The sequence below is a fragment of the Heliangelus exortis genome, chromosome Z (genome assembly GCF_036169615.1).
Source record: "Heliangelus exortis chromosome Z, bHelExo1.hap1, whole genome shotgun sequence".
Taxonomy (NCBI): Eukaryota; Metazoa; Chordata; class Aves; order Apodiformes; family Trochilidae; genus Heliangelus; species Heliangelus exortis.
The window spans coordinates 42,022,588-42,037,749 of record NC_092454.1 but is presented as its reverse complement, the minus strand read 5'-3'; the positions used below and the strand labels follow the sequence as shown (position 1 = coordinate 42,037,749).

The following is a 15,162-nucleotide window of genomic DNA, read 5'->3' as shown; positions in this document are numbered from 1 at the left end:
TCCCTGCTATTCATACTGGTCAAATGCATGTCTAAACCTACAAGGAGAAGAACTACCTTGATATTCCGACTCCCCCCCCATACTCTGTACCAAAACACAGGGAATAACCACAGCCTCCCTCAAGAGATTTATCAAGGGAGCTAAAAACATTGCTGAAGGCTACTATTTTTATATTTAAAAAAAAAAAAAAAAGAGGAAAAACACCACAGTTTTGCTCACGTTCTCCTGTGCCTTCCCATTCCCAGCACACACAAAGCAGATTAGTACAAGGCATTCAATTTGACGTCTCCCACACAAGTTTGCAGCTGGCTCTACAGAGTCCACTGATTCCACATATAAAAAAAAAAAATAATATAAAAAGAAGAATTTCTTCTACTCCATTTCATGCCTATTACAGCAAAAAAGTTCTCTCATCCTAAAATGTAAGGCAAAATACTGCAATTGAGGAACCCAGAACAGCTCCTCCCTGATCAAGTTCTGGGATTCATCATGCTCCTAACCAAGATACGAAAGGTTTCAGAAGTACTCAGAACATGCTCTCTCTTCTCCACTAGTCTGTTGAAATTTACTTCAGAAATTAGAAATTTAGAATTAGACTTTATCCAAGGAATTGCTAGAATAGCCCAGAGCTACCATTTACAGAATGCAGCATGTGACTAAGATTTTGTTACTATAAACGGGTTAATAGGACACCAGTTGCAGTGGGACAGGGAGGAAGCCAGAAAAAACAAAACAAAACAAAACAAACCCAAAAGCCAACCCAAAACCCAAACAAAATTTAGATCTAATTAATAAAGAACTAGAGAAGACATGACGCCGTTTGAAAAAAACATGTTTACTTGAGAATATTAAAAACATTTCTTGGTTGAAGAAACTGTAAACACACTCTGGACTTGATAAGCCCCTTTTTTTCTTTATTTACTTGCTACATTGATGTAGTGTTGAAGAGGTATCCAATGAAAGACATTATTTTAAGAATTAGCTGAGTAAACAAGAAGAAAAGTGGTTGTCCATTGAAGATCTTAATTAAATTGTTTCTAACAGAATTTCTCCAAGGCTTCTTTCTGTTCAACGCAATTTTTAATCAATTTACTCAAAACTAACAAAATTATTAAAAAAATATTCTGCCATAAAGCATTATGAAAAACAAATCAGAATAACAAAATACATTCCCTTTAAAGTGACTGGGATCATTGAGTCAGTCAGTCTCGAATGAGGAGATGCAGATGTAAAAATTAAAGTGATCATACACAGAGGTTCAAGTATTATAGCAAGCAACAATCCAAAGAAAGACTGAAAGACTGTAATTTTAAAAGGAAATTAAATTCCAGTTCATGCTGTTAATGTGATCCTTAAATTAATCTGCAAGCAGCAGAAAGCAAATTTTTAATATCCAACATCAAAAAGATGAAAACTGCAGAAGAGTTCAGTCCTCTCGCGTGCTAATAAACATTTAAGATACCATCCCATATCATAGAATGGATAGGTAACAGAAAAGATGCCCTGAAAAGAGTGCAAGAGGTAGAACATGACTTACTGTAAGAGATACTTAAAAGCTCAATCTTTTCAATTCACCAAATGCAGCAGAAGTAACTTCCTAATCTCTAGCTCACGCAAATAAACTCTCAGCAACAAAATCCACACCGGGCTTTAGTTGTCATCATGCCTTATTTTTCCTGCATCACGTTCATATTTTGCAGGCAGGGTGCTAACTAATGGAGCACACCAGTGGGAATAAGCACTGATACTATCTGCAAATTAAGAGTCTGAGAAGCACACAACATTACAGTTCATCTAAGCACAAATTACTGGGTTCGACATCAGCCAAGTGCCATAAAACTGATGGCTTTTGTTACATAAGGAGCACTTACTTATCTGCAGTTCTCCATGGAGAATTTGTTCAAACCAACTCATGCACTATGACTTGAGCCAATGATGCTTTTACACTATCCAGTTTACTGTGTGTTTACAGACACTAAGGCACATACAGATTCCTTTGTAAGTACCTTCTGAATACTGCTCTTTCCCAACAAAAGTATACTCAGTTTCCCTATATCTTCCTCATAGACTGAAAGGCATTTGAACTTGTTTTATCCAGCACGTACCCATCATCTTCCCCTGAAACCACTCTACTGAAATAAATATCAGAAATTACTACTTCACCAAAAAAGTGATGGAGAAGAACAACAGTACAGGCTCACTAGTCTAAAGTTATAGAAGTTTAGCTTGTAATACTTGTCAGTTAAAAAAAAAAAAGCAACATAGAGCTACAGAAACTTTTTTCTGATTCATCTGCTGTAAAAAAGTAGGGTAACATCTGCTGATGTTATGGTAGGGTAACCTGGCTGATTCTGTGTGATCTACACACATCTACAAACTTCAGGTATAATCTGCACAAACTAAAAAAAGTAATTCCGAGAATTTGACTTATGAAGCGTAATCTGTGATGGACACCTGAGTACTAACAATCGGATGACTGTGTCATGTAAGGACAGAATTCAACTGCTGCTTAAACAGGCAGTGGCATGAGAAAATATTACTTACGACTGCAAATTTTCCCAGGTGTTAAAAGACAAGGTAATTCCCAGTGTTGCAATAGGACCCAGAAGCAAATGTGTCAGTTATCTTGAGCTAATCCTCCAAGTATTGATGTAGAGAACTTGTCTTTTGATGAGCCAAATTACATTCAATTTATTTGCATGTCAACAATACAGATTCTTCCTAGTATTTATTCAGAAGTGAGACTACTTTGCACTATGAAGAAAGAGCTTAAAAATCTCAGCTCTTTAGCCATCACTTTTTGAGACCTGTTGCAGTAATTCCTTACAGAAACAAGCAGTCCACTTAACAAACTATCAGGAAAGCAAACCTCAGTATTAAATTACATCTTAATGCTTACTATCAAAAGAAACTGAACACAAGAGAGAAAAAGCTTTTTCAAGGTTGTCTTGGCAGAAAAACACTTAAGGGTGAAAGGACGAGGGGACATCCCAAACCCTTCTTCTCTGTCACCTACACCCACTTTATTTGCCACTGTGTCACAACGACTTATAGCCTAGGAAAAGAAACCAGTGGAAAACATCCAATTCAGAGGGGAAGGACATGAACTAGCTATTACAAAAGAGGAAAATAATTTCCTCTTCCCTGAGACTGAAATAGCCTTCAGGCAGCAAGAACTGAAATGAAATTCCGTTCTACTCAGTACAAGGGATTTGGATATGAAAACTAAAAAACAAATTTGATTTCTCTAAAGGAAAATGATGCACATATTTTTGTGTTGATACTTTATTTCAAACTTACTGGCTTGAACTATAAATATAACCCATCTACTTTTTAAAATTTGTTCTCAGGAATATTTGCATGTAATAGCAGTGTTTTTGCAGAGATCTGAGTGAACTCATTGGTGGCTGTTTTGGATGAATTCTGTTTTGCTAAGTGTTTTCCACTGCAGATGAATAACCCTCAGCTGTCAGAAGCCAATGCTCAAATGCAGTATCTTGGACTTACTTACTCAATCTCAGCTATGTACAACAGCATGCCACAATCAAGATCTTAACCAATGTGGGTGATTTGACTAGGGGCCATGCTCAAACATTTAAAAAAAAAACATACTCCCAGAAAGAAAACAAGATAGAACCCAGTTTTACAGTAATTTGGTTGTCTAAAGGGCTGCTGAACAGTTAGCAATCCAAACAAAGTTTAATGTCATTTAGCTGAATAAATATCAGTGCCCACAAGAAAAAAGGTTTCTCCATTGCTTTCTGGAAAGCTGTGACCTTTTGATACAGCTGGTCACCCCAAAATTAGCAGAAGACATGCAAATTGAGTCTTAACAAATCCACTCTCCATTGTTTACAGAGAATACATTCTGTAATGAAAGCACCTGCCATAATTAATTGCAACTAATCAACACTGTCTGCTTTTAAAAAGCAGACAATTCCTACTTTGCCTTCATCTTCATTCAAGCCCAGCAATTTTTAAACAACCTGTGAGCCTAGCTGTATAAACCAGGGCAGGATTGAAAATGAACATCAACCAAAAGAATGACATTCAGCAATGTCAGTCTTTGGGAGACAGACCAGTTACATGACAGAGCAACAAAATGAAGGCTTTCCTAAAACTGCTTCTAAAGACAGGGCACAGCTCAGTAAGCTGACATCAGTCTCCCTTGTCCAGAACACAACTGGCTGAGCTTGTGCTATTTTAAACAACACTTCTCTCTGTGACCGAAAAATGGAAATAAGCAGATTTAAGCTACACACTCAGCAAGGAAAGGATCACAATATTCTTCATTTTAACTGACAGGCAAATGGCTCCTGTCAACAGTTATTCATGTTCAGATTCTTATCCAAGATTTTGTACATAAAAGCAAGAGTACAGTTTTCAGTTGCAGTTGGCTGCATACCACACAGGCTTCTCCTACTGTTTACACTGGCACCTTCCTGCTATTTGACCTGCATTTGTTAGTTTGACCTGTAGTTGTTTTTGCACAAAGCACTTCTAAGAGGAAGAGGAATAGATTTTCTCTTCATTTTTAAATTAGCTGACCATCTCTCCTGTCTATCTTGCACATACCGCCTCATATTTAATTCTTTTTGTACCAGACATGCGAGAACTTTATGGCAAGCTCATTAAAGTTTTTACAAAAGCTTCAGTGTCATCACTCAGTCATTTCACAGAAATTTCATTAAAAAAAACATTAAAGTCACAAGCAACTTTAGCATGGTATTTATTTCATCTATGAAGTTGCTAGGACTCTTTCTAGACCTAGTTTTTCATAAACAGTAAGTACTAGTCATGTCTGTATTTTCCAGGACAGTGGACACAGCATGGATGAGTTACTGCTGTTGAAAGACAATTCTGGTGAAGACATTCCAGCTTCCAGCAATAAATATTTAGCAAACTTACACCAGCTTCAAAATAGATTATTCAGTTAATTATTTTTGTTCATCTACTACAGGAGGTAAAGACACAATGAGAGGTTTCGGAGAAACAAGCAGAGCGTGCCTCCAGACACGAACTGAAAGTAAGGTGTTAGGGTAGAGGCATCAAAGTGTTCACTCTCCTAACTTGCCAGAATCCAGCCAAGGCATGAGAAACTTGAAAGTCACTAACTGCTGTGTGACTCAGGTCAAGAAGCTTGGTCTTTATCAATTCTGGCAAAGTTAATTATTCACAGCTAGTGACATTTCACCCATCGTAGTTCAGAACCAGCCATCTACCAATAAGTTTAACTTTCTGTAGCTGGCTTACCTTCACAGAAGCCACAGTACCGACTAAACAAAGAATCAGTAGACAGTTTGCTGCTAAAAAAATGTTATTGCTTCAAGAGATATGACCCTACTGCCTCCAGAGGCAAGATGCCCTCTTGCACTCATTTGCACCAATATAACTAACCTAATAAAGTCACAGTTGCAAGGAAGAGAAGAGAACACCACAGCTGGAGGATGCATTTTACAAGCACCACACTATAACATATCTGTGTTCTTTTTGGAGCTGAAGACTCCTAATTCTTCCTCCACTAGGGTATATCTGTTCATCAGCCTCAATTAACCTTTCCACCTTCATTCCCATATTTCAAAGTTCCTGATGAGGCAAAACCTGACAGTTTTCATCTAGGCTGCTTTATACAGTATGTTACAGTAGGACACTTAAAATAAATCACAGAATTGTCACCACTAGAAAACACCTCTAAGATCACCACATTCTACCACCAACCCAGAAAAAAAGACCATGCCCACTAAAGCATGTCCTAAAGGGCCACATCTACAGTTTTTTTAAATACTTCCAGGGATGGTAACTCCACCACCTCCCTGAGCAGCCCATTCCAATGCCTGACTACTCTATTCAAACAAATCAAACAAATACTTTTTAGTGGGAGTGCTGTTCTCTGCAACTGAGCTGAGCTGCTGACCTCACTGACCAACACCAGAGACAGAAAAAAAAAACCAAAACAAAACAACCAACCAGTACTCAGGAACAGGGTGCTAAAGAACTGGGTACTAAAGCATTAAGAAGAACTATCTAATGCTGAGAAGGTTTATTAATAAAGACAATTTCACAGGTTTTAAACCACCAGTCAAAATATGTGTCAGGAGAGAGAAGAAGACTAGACCTAAACTTCAAGAAATGCAGAAATGTGAATATTTCTTGATAGGCAAGGTTTAATCTTCTAATAAACCACATGGGACATCAAAATGCCACTACAAATTGTATTAAAAAAAAAAAAAAATTCTGATTTTGCAAATTCCATGAATCAACTTGAGCGCTACTCTGAATTGAAGACCATCTTTCCAAAATTCTTAGCTGTCATAAAGAATTGGGCACCAATTTTCTCTCAAATCCTGTGCGTAAGAGAGAAACAAATGCCATCACTTTTAACAGGTGAAAATATATCAGCTATATTCCAATGGCAAAATGCTTGCTGCTATGGCTATAGGCTTTCAAAATCATCTAGTATAATTTTTTTCAGGACAACTGCTGTCTTATCTACTGTGAGGAATTTCATAGCTCATACAAGGACACTTTTTAAAGATCTCATTTAAATGCAGCTTCATCACGCTTCCAGACTTTCTCACCTGATAAAGCACATTAATGTGTTAATGTTATTTTTCTAAATAAACACAAACAAGCAAACAAAAGCACACATAGATTAGTCCAACCAGGAAAATAAGAACTGCTGAAGCCACTGTAAAAAAAAAAAAGAAGTCTATGATCAGCATAAGGGAGTCTGGTTTTTAGAGCATTCACATACTTCAGACAGGTTCTATTACTGTTGCTGATATTTGGTACAACTGGAAGCAGTTTAAAGGACATGACTCAAATAATTTCTTATACAGACAAAAGCATCTCTTCTTATGAATTACAGTTCCCCTGGAGGGATACTTCTACCACATTTCTAAATGCTCACCAATTACAATGCAATCAAGAATCCTAAGGAAGTCTCATCACAGAGGCACCACCTTAGAACTGCTGATATTAAGACCCCTCAGAGGTGATCCCATCCTGGGGAACAAACATTTTTACCTGTTGCCAGCTTTGTCTGTAACTAATAAAAAAAGAAAAATATGAAAGAGACATTAATATAAGCATCTTACATATTAACTTTACTCCTGTCTTCCTCAGGTTAAATACCCTCTTGACTACACAGCTGGTTACTCATTTGTACAGAATGCAACAGCAGTTGCTGCATATTTAGCACCACAAGGTTCTATTTTGTTGTGAAAAGCAATTTAAGTTATTTTTTCTTAACTGGTTCATTTCCTTTAAAAGAACAATAAGTAATTCCATCCATGCTATTTAAAAATAATGTTCTCATTACAGAATTTGAAAGCCTCTATGGATATCTTCAGATCCACCAGCAGTATGAACTGTAATAACAAAAGAGCAGAGCTTTAAAAGCCAACATTGTCCATAGTTAGAAGTGTCTGTAATAGAGGATTAAAGCAATTACATTCATCCAGAGCATAATTTGTTCCCCCAATGCAAAACAGAGACAGGTCACCTTCCACCTCTGCTAGAAACAATCAATCAGATTTTTATCATTAATAGAAAAGCATACTCTTAAGGACACAGCAAACTAACTCAATTGCTAGTATAATATAAATTATTTATTAGCTGATTTATGCACGTTTGTTGTCCTCACATAAGAAGGAAAGCACGACAAACACTAAGCACAGAAATAGAGCATCACATTCAAACCAAGTGTCACAGACTAGACTAAGCAGAATCAGATCTTAACTTAACCAGGCAATAAGCTCAAGTGCTAGTTTTTCCTAGGCTACTGACAGGAAAGCACAAGCAGAACACGTTCTCACCTGGTTATGAGGATAAACCTTACAAAACCAAACAAACAAAAAACCAAAACAAAACAAACAAGCAAAAAAAAAAAAAAAACCCAAGAAACAAAACAAAAAGCAAACAAGCAACAAAAACCCCACAAGTGAAAGCAGCTTCAGATTTCTTTAACACCATGTAAGAATTAACCTGTTAATGTCCCCCTTAACTTTTGTCAACATGCCAAGTGTCTTTGGCTTTCCTTCCAGTCGAGACTCATCTTATTTTAACTCTTCATCCCATCTATCCCCAAGCAGAGCATGTTATTTCCTCAAGCATTGCAGGACAGCTGCAGGACCCAGGAAAAAGACACTAAACAGACTACACAGGTGCACTGAAGGCAGCACACGTTTCCCCAGGCAGTAGTCGTACCATTTACTTAAGCACTTAAGCTTGTCAAAAAGGTGCAGTTCTGCACACACACACACCCCCCAGGCACACTTGCAGTTACAGCTCCTGCTGTCATGAGGAATACACAGCCTTCACAAGTTCTGGCTGGGATGTAGTAACAAGGACAGAGTAAATATACACTTGCTACCAGATTCGTCACTGCCGACCAAAGGGTCACTTTACCAAAAAATGTAAAGCTATAGTATGTCAATGCTCCTTGGCAACTGCTCATGCACACACACTCCCTCCTCCTCCTCCTGAAAGGTTTACAGCCCCCTTTTAGTGCTTTGCACTGCATACTCACATGAAATCAGAGCATTGCCCCTGCTACACCAAGCCCAGGCTGCAGCAAGTGTCCGGCTCTGTGACTCAGACTGTGGGAATCCCACATGATCTCAGGGTCCAATCTAAAGCACTGACCCTCTGCACATCACTTCCTCCCGTCAGCACCCAGAGACACAAAACTTGAAGAGCCAAACCCGTTACACAAGGTACAGAGTACCTATCTTTTACCTACTGAAGAAGCCAGACAAGCACCCCAGGCTCCTGGGGAACTATTTATGTCACAGCTGACCTCTGCCTATTGCTGCTCATTGCTGTACCCATTTTCACCCTATCCCACCGTCATTATGTACTAGAAAGTTTTAAATAATCTGCAGAGGCAGTTGTTAAATTTTTTGGAATCTCACAACTTTAATTACTTTTTCAAACCACACCAAAAAAAAAAACACTTCCTAAAGGGCAAGACTTCAAACTAAAAATGACAAAATTAAGACAAATTTCTGCAAGTATTAAAATGAAAGGTCAGTAGTTTCCACAATTCACCTACATAATCTAAAAAGAATAGCTGCTACTTGTAAGGTGTGATCTGCACAGACACAAAACCCATGTGAAGTTTACCTTCCCAGCATGAAACTGCATGCTTTATTACCCTTACAGTACAGACCAAACCTAAAACAAACACAAAAGACCAAACACAAAACTTCATGTTTGACTTCAGGCAAGGACAAGAGGATAGTGTGCCAGAGACAGCTGAGAAGACAGCTCTGAAGACAAGCACCTCTACATCAAAAGGTGTAGCCTCAGCTATAACTCTGTATTCCACTGGTCCTTGTAATAAAAGCAACACACACACCAAGAAAGTTATGTGGGTTAAAACCCACATAAAGTTAACAACACTGGAAAAGTCAGCTCTTTCAGGGATGTTAGGTGGGTTCCCTTCTCTGCTCAACTGGAGAGACACAAGAACACTTGACAATATTTATTTCTTGTCCCCATGCTCTTTTTTTTACTACTATTTCGCTTGCACCAGTGCAATTACCCTTGATGACACAGCTGTAAGCTGAATGACCTGGCTGATTAACATGGCCAAGCCAACACAGACATAAAGCTGTACTGTCTCTTCAGTAACTACTTTTGCTTATAGTAACTTTTTTACTTTTAGACAAGAACCTCCTCCCCTTCACTCAGGCACTCGCTACTAAAAGCTGCAAGCTTGGTTTTTCTACGACTCCAATGAACAAATTCACAGGAGCTAATTCAGAAAGCAGTTAGGAGTCCTCCAAAGCGAAACCCTGAAACTCAAAGCATGAATTCCAGAGGGATCCTCCTACCTCGGACCAGATTGGTGACATTGGTGTGAATTTGTGTTTGTTTCCAGTTCACAAAAAAATACCAAGTTGGGACAATTTGCATTTACTTTGCGCTTCCACTCTGAACATATCGCCTAACTGGAAGATAAAATTCCCACCATTAAAGAAGTGAAATGGACTTATAAACAGCCCACTATAATTTTTTTTTCACTTGGACCCTAACATTCCTTTGCTGTTCACTTACTCAGAAACATTCATTCTGAAACCTAACTACACAACTTGTGCCATCCGTTCTATTCAGTATGGCTTGAATTTCCACAGTTGACATTTATGAGTAGCTACAGCACTTTGGCAAAGTTTTAGACTAACCATTTCCTCTTCCAGAAGCGACTGGCCATGATTTACCCTGTATTTTCCACTGACAGAGGGAACTATAGCCATATGTAGCCCTTTAATCCAAATTACATTAAAAGACACAGACACTGATCTGCTGCTGAATCTCTCTTTCCCAAGGTTTTAAAGAGACTTTCCTTAAGCTCAGTAGAACAAAGCTTAACAGAGCCAGCCACTTCAGTGGTGTCAAGTAGCAGTACACAGGCAGATATGTTTAACTGGATTTTCCAGAGTTACACATGTTTTTCATGCTAAGATTCTCCATCTGGACAAGGCACAGATTTAGATATTGCTTAATACTACACCTAAGACACTGAGCCTTAACTTAAAGTTCTTCTCTGGTCAAAGCCACACACTTAAATTTAGCTACACTGCTTTGTCTCCAAAGTTTAGTTCCTAATACAAAGAATACAATAATCAGCATGATTAATACATGATAAATATATGCTATATATATGTAATACATATATAAATATATACCATATTTATCATGTATTAGTCATGATAATTTATAATTGGCATGCTAATAATAATTAGATGGAAATGTCTCGCACACCCCACCCCTTCCCTTTCCCCCCAACACAGTCAACAGAATTACTTTTCAAAGCACTTTTTTTTTGCTGGGCTGGCCATAGCAAACTGTACCTCATAAAGTATTTGGTTCTACTACAATTTATTAAAGAAGTAGTCAAGAAGCATTTAAGTTTCACATCGCATACTATGACCTTTCTCAAAGTCATTATCTGTAACTTTTTTCATGACAAATTATTGTCCCCCCAAACTCAAGTGCTAAAGTTTTGCAGAGAATGTAGAATACTTCAGTTTTTGACAAGTTCATTCAGCACCTTCTAGCTAGGTAAGCTACAAGAACCTGTAAGATCGGTGTAAGCTTGCCGCATCTAAAAAGCCTCTTTACCAAAGCTACAAGTGGTAATTCTACAACTCAATGTTTCCAGCAGCAAGCTCAGGTTTTGTCACATTACCTTTAGAGCTGCCATTTAAGAGCAAGTTACTATTTTAATGTCTCTTTTAAAAATTAAAATATTAAAAATGTAATTTGCTCCAGCCCTTGAAGCTTTTTAAGTCTGCAAAACCAGAAAGAAAAAAACAACACACAACAGAGAGCAAGTTTAGTTAGCTGCCCTACTAAACTAGGTATCAGCAGTCTTAAGAGAGATAAACAAGATAAAACATCGTTTTCCTAGATGATATTTCCTGGTAAAAATAAAAGCCAGTGTGACATATTCCACCTTTATAGTCACATCTTCCACAATTAAAGCTAATAGGAGTATTTTTTATTACTTTTGGCCACCTATTACTAGTTACAGTCAAGCATTACTATTCATGTACTAAACACTACACTTCTTCAAACAACCAGTACTGCCCACAGGTTCCAGACAGAAATTACTGTCTTCAGAAAGGGGTTTCCTCAAACCTCATCTCTGTTTTGATGACAGACTGTCCTTGTACATCCTCCAGTAAGAGAATATCTGGAGAGCAAGTGTATGCATGATGCTGGGTCTTGGAGATGAGAAGAAATCAAAGGAGTAATGAACAAACTACTGGTTTGCAAAGGTTATGTACTACTCTTATTGCACAGTGAATGCATGACAGAAGTGGAATACAAGATGATGTAATCACCACATCATAACAAAAAATATCACTGCTACTATCTGAGGTATTACCTTGCTATTCTATGTGGTAACGCAGAATTGCTTCCTTACTTCAGAGTACAAACACAAGCAGGTCTTCATCTGCTTGACAAGAAGATCTTGATTTTAGCAGCTATGTTTGGACATAATTCACAGGTCTGTGATATTTACTATTGACTTGGATGAAATGTTTTTTTTTTTAAACTGAGATGGCTCAAAAAAGCTGAAGAACCACTCACACAAATTCTCATATTTCTCATCCTCTAAGCAGACACCAGACCACCTACGGCACAAGGGTCTTAGACCTGTGCTGCTGATGATGTGTGTTCTAGTTAGAGCCTCTACATGTCCACCTCTAAAAGCTGATTCTGAGGTCTTTAGGCGCAAGACTTTGCTCTCTTTTCAAAATGAGAACAGTGACACATTTCTGCTCCCTCAGGTGAAATCCAGAGGAAACCCCATATGTGAAAATCACCGCCCACTATATGGATGTGGTGGCAGGCTGTGCTCCTGCCAGCCTGTCACCAACATTTATGACCTTATTGCCACCTTCCACACTGGCAACAAAGAGGAGAAAAGCCCTACTACTTATTTGAAACTCTCCTTGCTATTGCAAGTTCTTTTGCCTAGGTAATATACAGCAGACTGACTTAACAAGAGAGGCGGCATAAGATCATACATGCTTGCCACCTACTCATATGTTGAGTCATCCTGGTCCATGCTGCTAAGTAATGCATGGTCTGCCAAGCAGCAATTAAATTTCTTCTCTTTCAACAAGCAATCTCCTTGCCAAAAAGGAGCCCAATAAAAATCTTTATTCAAGCCATGTCATTGGCCTTAAGTAGTTTCAACAAGCCCACCAGGTCTAGAGGATTTTCCAAGGATACTGGCACCAAAATACAAACAAAGGAAGTACACACATTTGCAGAAACAACCATGATTCCACAAAGTCACCATTCTCACACAGATATACTGGACCTCTAAGAAGCAGTTTATCCCCCTTTAAGTTTATAGATGAAGTATAATTGTCTTCCCATGGTGGACAGCAAGCTTTTAGATGCCATTACCAAGACAGATGTACCTATAAGGACCACAACTTCCCCTGCTCAAAGTCTTCATTACAAGATATCAGCTGTTGCTTTTCCACACTGATACACAAAAAAAACCCCAAAACCTTAAGAAAAAAGCTGACTCTTCCTTTATGTTCTGCTTTGTTCCACCTGTATATAAAATCACTATCATACTGCTAAAAAACAACAAAAAAAACAACACACAAAACACCACATAGAAAGGGGAAGGCAAATTGTAACAGACAAACAAATTCACTTCTTGTGTACTTACTTCTCCCCAAAGTTTACCTGTTAGTTCTGCCTCCAACAGGCATTTCATGCTTTCCACAGTAATCTCACCTTTTCCCATATCCCCTGTATCCCTCACTCTGAGGAGGAAAAGCACACTGATTAACAAAGTAAGCATTAAATAAGAAAGTTTAATTGGAACATAATGTACATTTTCTTTTCCCCTCTTGGAAACCAAGATTTAAGCCACAGGTTTTATTATCCATCTGGCTTTCCAACTGGGTCATGGTCAACCAAGGGGCTCAAATAGATGAATGAAGCAAGCCCTATGAGCCAAATAAGAAATGCAAAAATGTGAACAATTACCCATCTCGGAACTATATAGGTAATACAAAATTAAGAGTACACATCCTTACCTTGAATAGGTGGTCACAAGGAAAAATAAAATCTATAAACAGGTACACCCACAGCTAAGACAAAGTTTTATTTAAAATAAAGAACCTTGAAAGCAGAGACAAACCTAATTTTATTTAATATGGAAGAAATTACTAGTCACACTTAGTTTGCCTGCAGTCCTCTTCTCATCTGTGCAGATGGAAAAGCTTGCCCCTCACCTTAGATGTAAGTGTCCTTCAAGAGGAGGAAAGACCAAAACAGAACAAGAAAAACAGATTAGCTATGTGCCAGAGCATGAGCCTTTGCAGTAAGCTGACAAGAAGAGTTACTTCTGTTGAGCAAGATCTGCTTTCCCAAAGTAGAAAAAAACATATAAACCAAATTACGATGTTTTAAAAGTAATCATCCTTCATGAGAGGAAGTACCCTGACTACTGCCCTTCACAACTCTATATTCACAATATGTTCTTCACTTTTTAGGGTGAAAAAGGTGCTGCAGTGGCTTGTTTCCAACTTTTTAAAATCTCTGGGGCAGCACAGCTACCACCATCTCACATCATGGAGACTTTTTTACCAGACTGAACTACCCAACATAACTGCTGAGGAGTGCTCAGCAGAAATTCCAGAAAGAGAACAGCCAGCACTGCATGGTTCTACAATTTATTTTAAAGACAAGTATTATACCAAGTTCCTGATGGAAAGAAACACAGGGCTAAGTTCTTTGATCACAAGTGCAACAGCTGCTGCAGCAGTGGATGAAAAGATTGAGAACTTAGACAGAGTACTAACCAGTACTAAACAGCTTTTGTGTTAAAGACAATGCTGTTTTCTTTTTTAAATTAGCTCTAAAGATAAACTGCTCAGGGTGATAAAGCCAGCCTATACAGTGTTTGTCCCTACACAAGCAGTTCAAGAGAGTACAGCAGGCCTCATCAGACCCTCATTACCTAAATTTTCCTTAATTGGTTAGTTTAGAGCTGAGGCACAGATTAGTGAATTGGCCAAGCTGTCCTTAATACAAGCCTTAAAGTTAACCACAGCAATGGCACCAAATCAGTTTCAGATCTGCATATAATCCTTGGTCTGACTGTGGCCAAACAAGGCACTTTTTTACCATCTAGATGCTTCTTGATGATGATCCTTTCTGTCTGGCTACCACCCTCACATGCACAAAAGGACAAGGTTAGGTTTGTGGTTTTTTTTAATGGATAGGGAATCCCCAAGTAACCAATTAAGCTGGCTTTAACACTTTGAAAAACCAGGGCAGCACAGAGTGAACTTAATGGGAAGCAGATCTGGCCCACTATTTTAAGTAATCTTTAGGCAGTGGAGGGGGGAGGAGAAGGCTTAAAGTTTTTCTTGACGCCTCTGTAGAAGCTATTTTGCCAGTTAAAGTTAAGCATATCTGCCCCAGATTGCAATCTGTTCCGAAAGACTCCTACCATGAATACTCAGTAGGTGAATTCAGTGTCATATAACAATTAAGAGCCAATGGCATATCAGGTTCTGAGTCCACAACTTGGCATACCACAGGTAAGCACTTTCACTCTGATCACCTGGCATCCAGGAAACTGCTTCCTAGTAGAGGATGACCCCACGCACACCC

At 38.4% G+C, this 15,162-nt stretch overlaps 1 protein-coding gene across 4 annotated transcripts in view; it reads right to left on the bottom strand.

Annotated features, from left to right (window-relative positions):
- TTC39B (tetratricopeptide repeat domain 39B) overlaps positions 1-15,162 on the bottom strand; it is a 78,707-nt gene that overhangs the window by 59,919 nt on the left and 3,626 nt on the right. The window contains exon 1 of one of the 4 annotated variants that reach the window (XM_071731824.1): positions 8,531-8,645. The exons of the other annotated variants lie outside the window; for them this stretch is intronic. The gene's annotated coding sequence lies outside the window, so the exon portion shown is untranslated. Of the gene's footprint in view, positions 1-8,530; positions 8,646-15,162 lie in introns of those variants that run through there. 4 annotated transcript variants of the gene reach the window in all.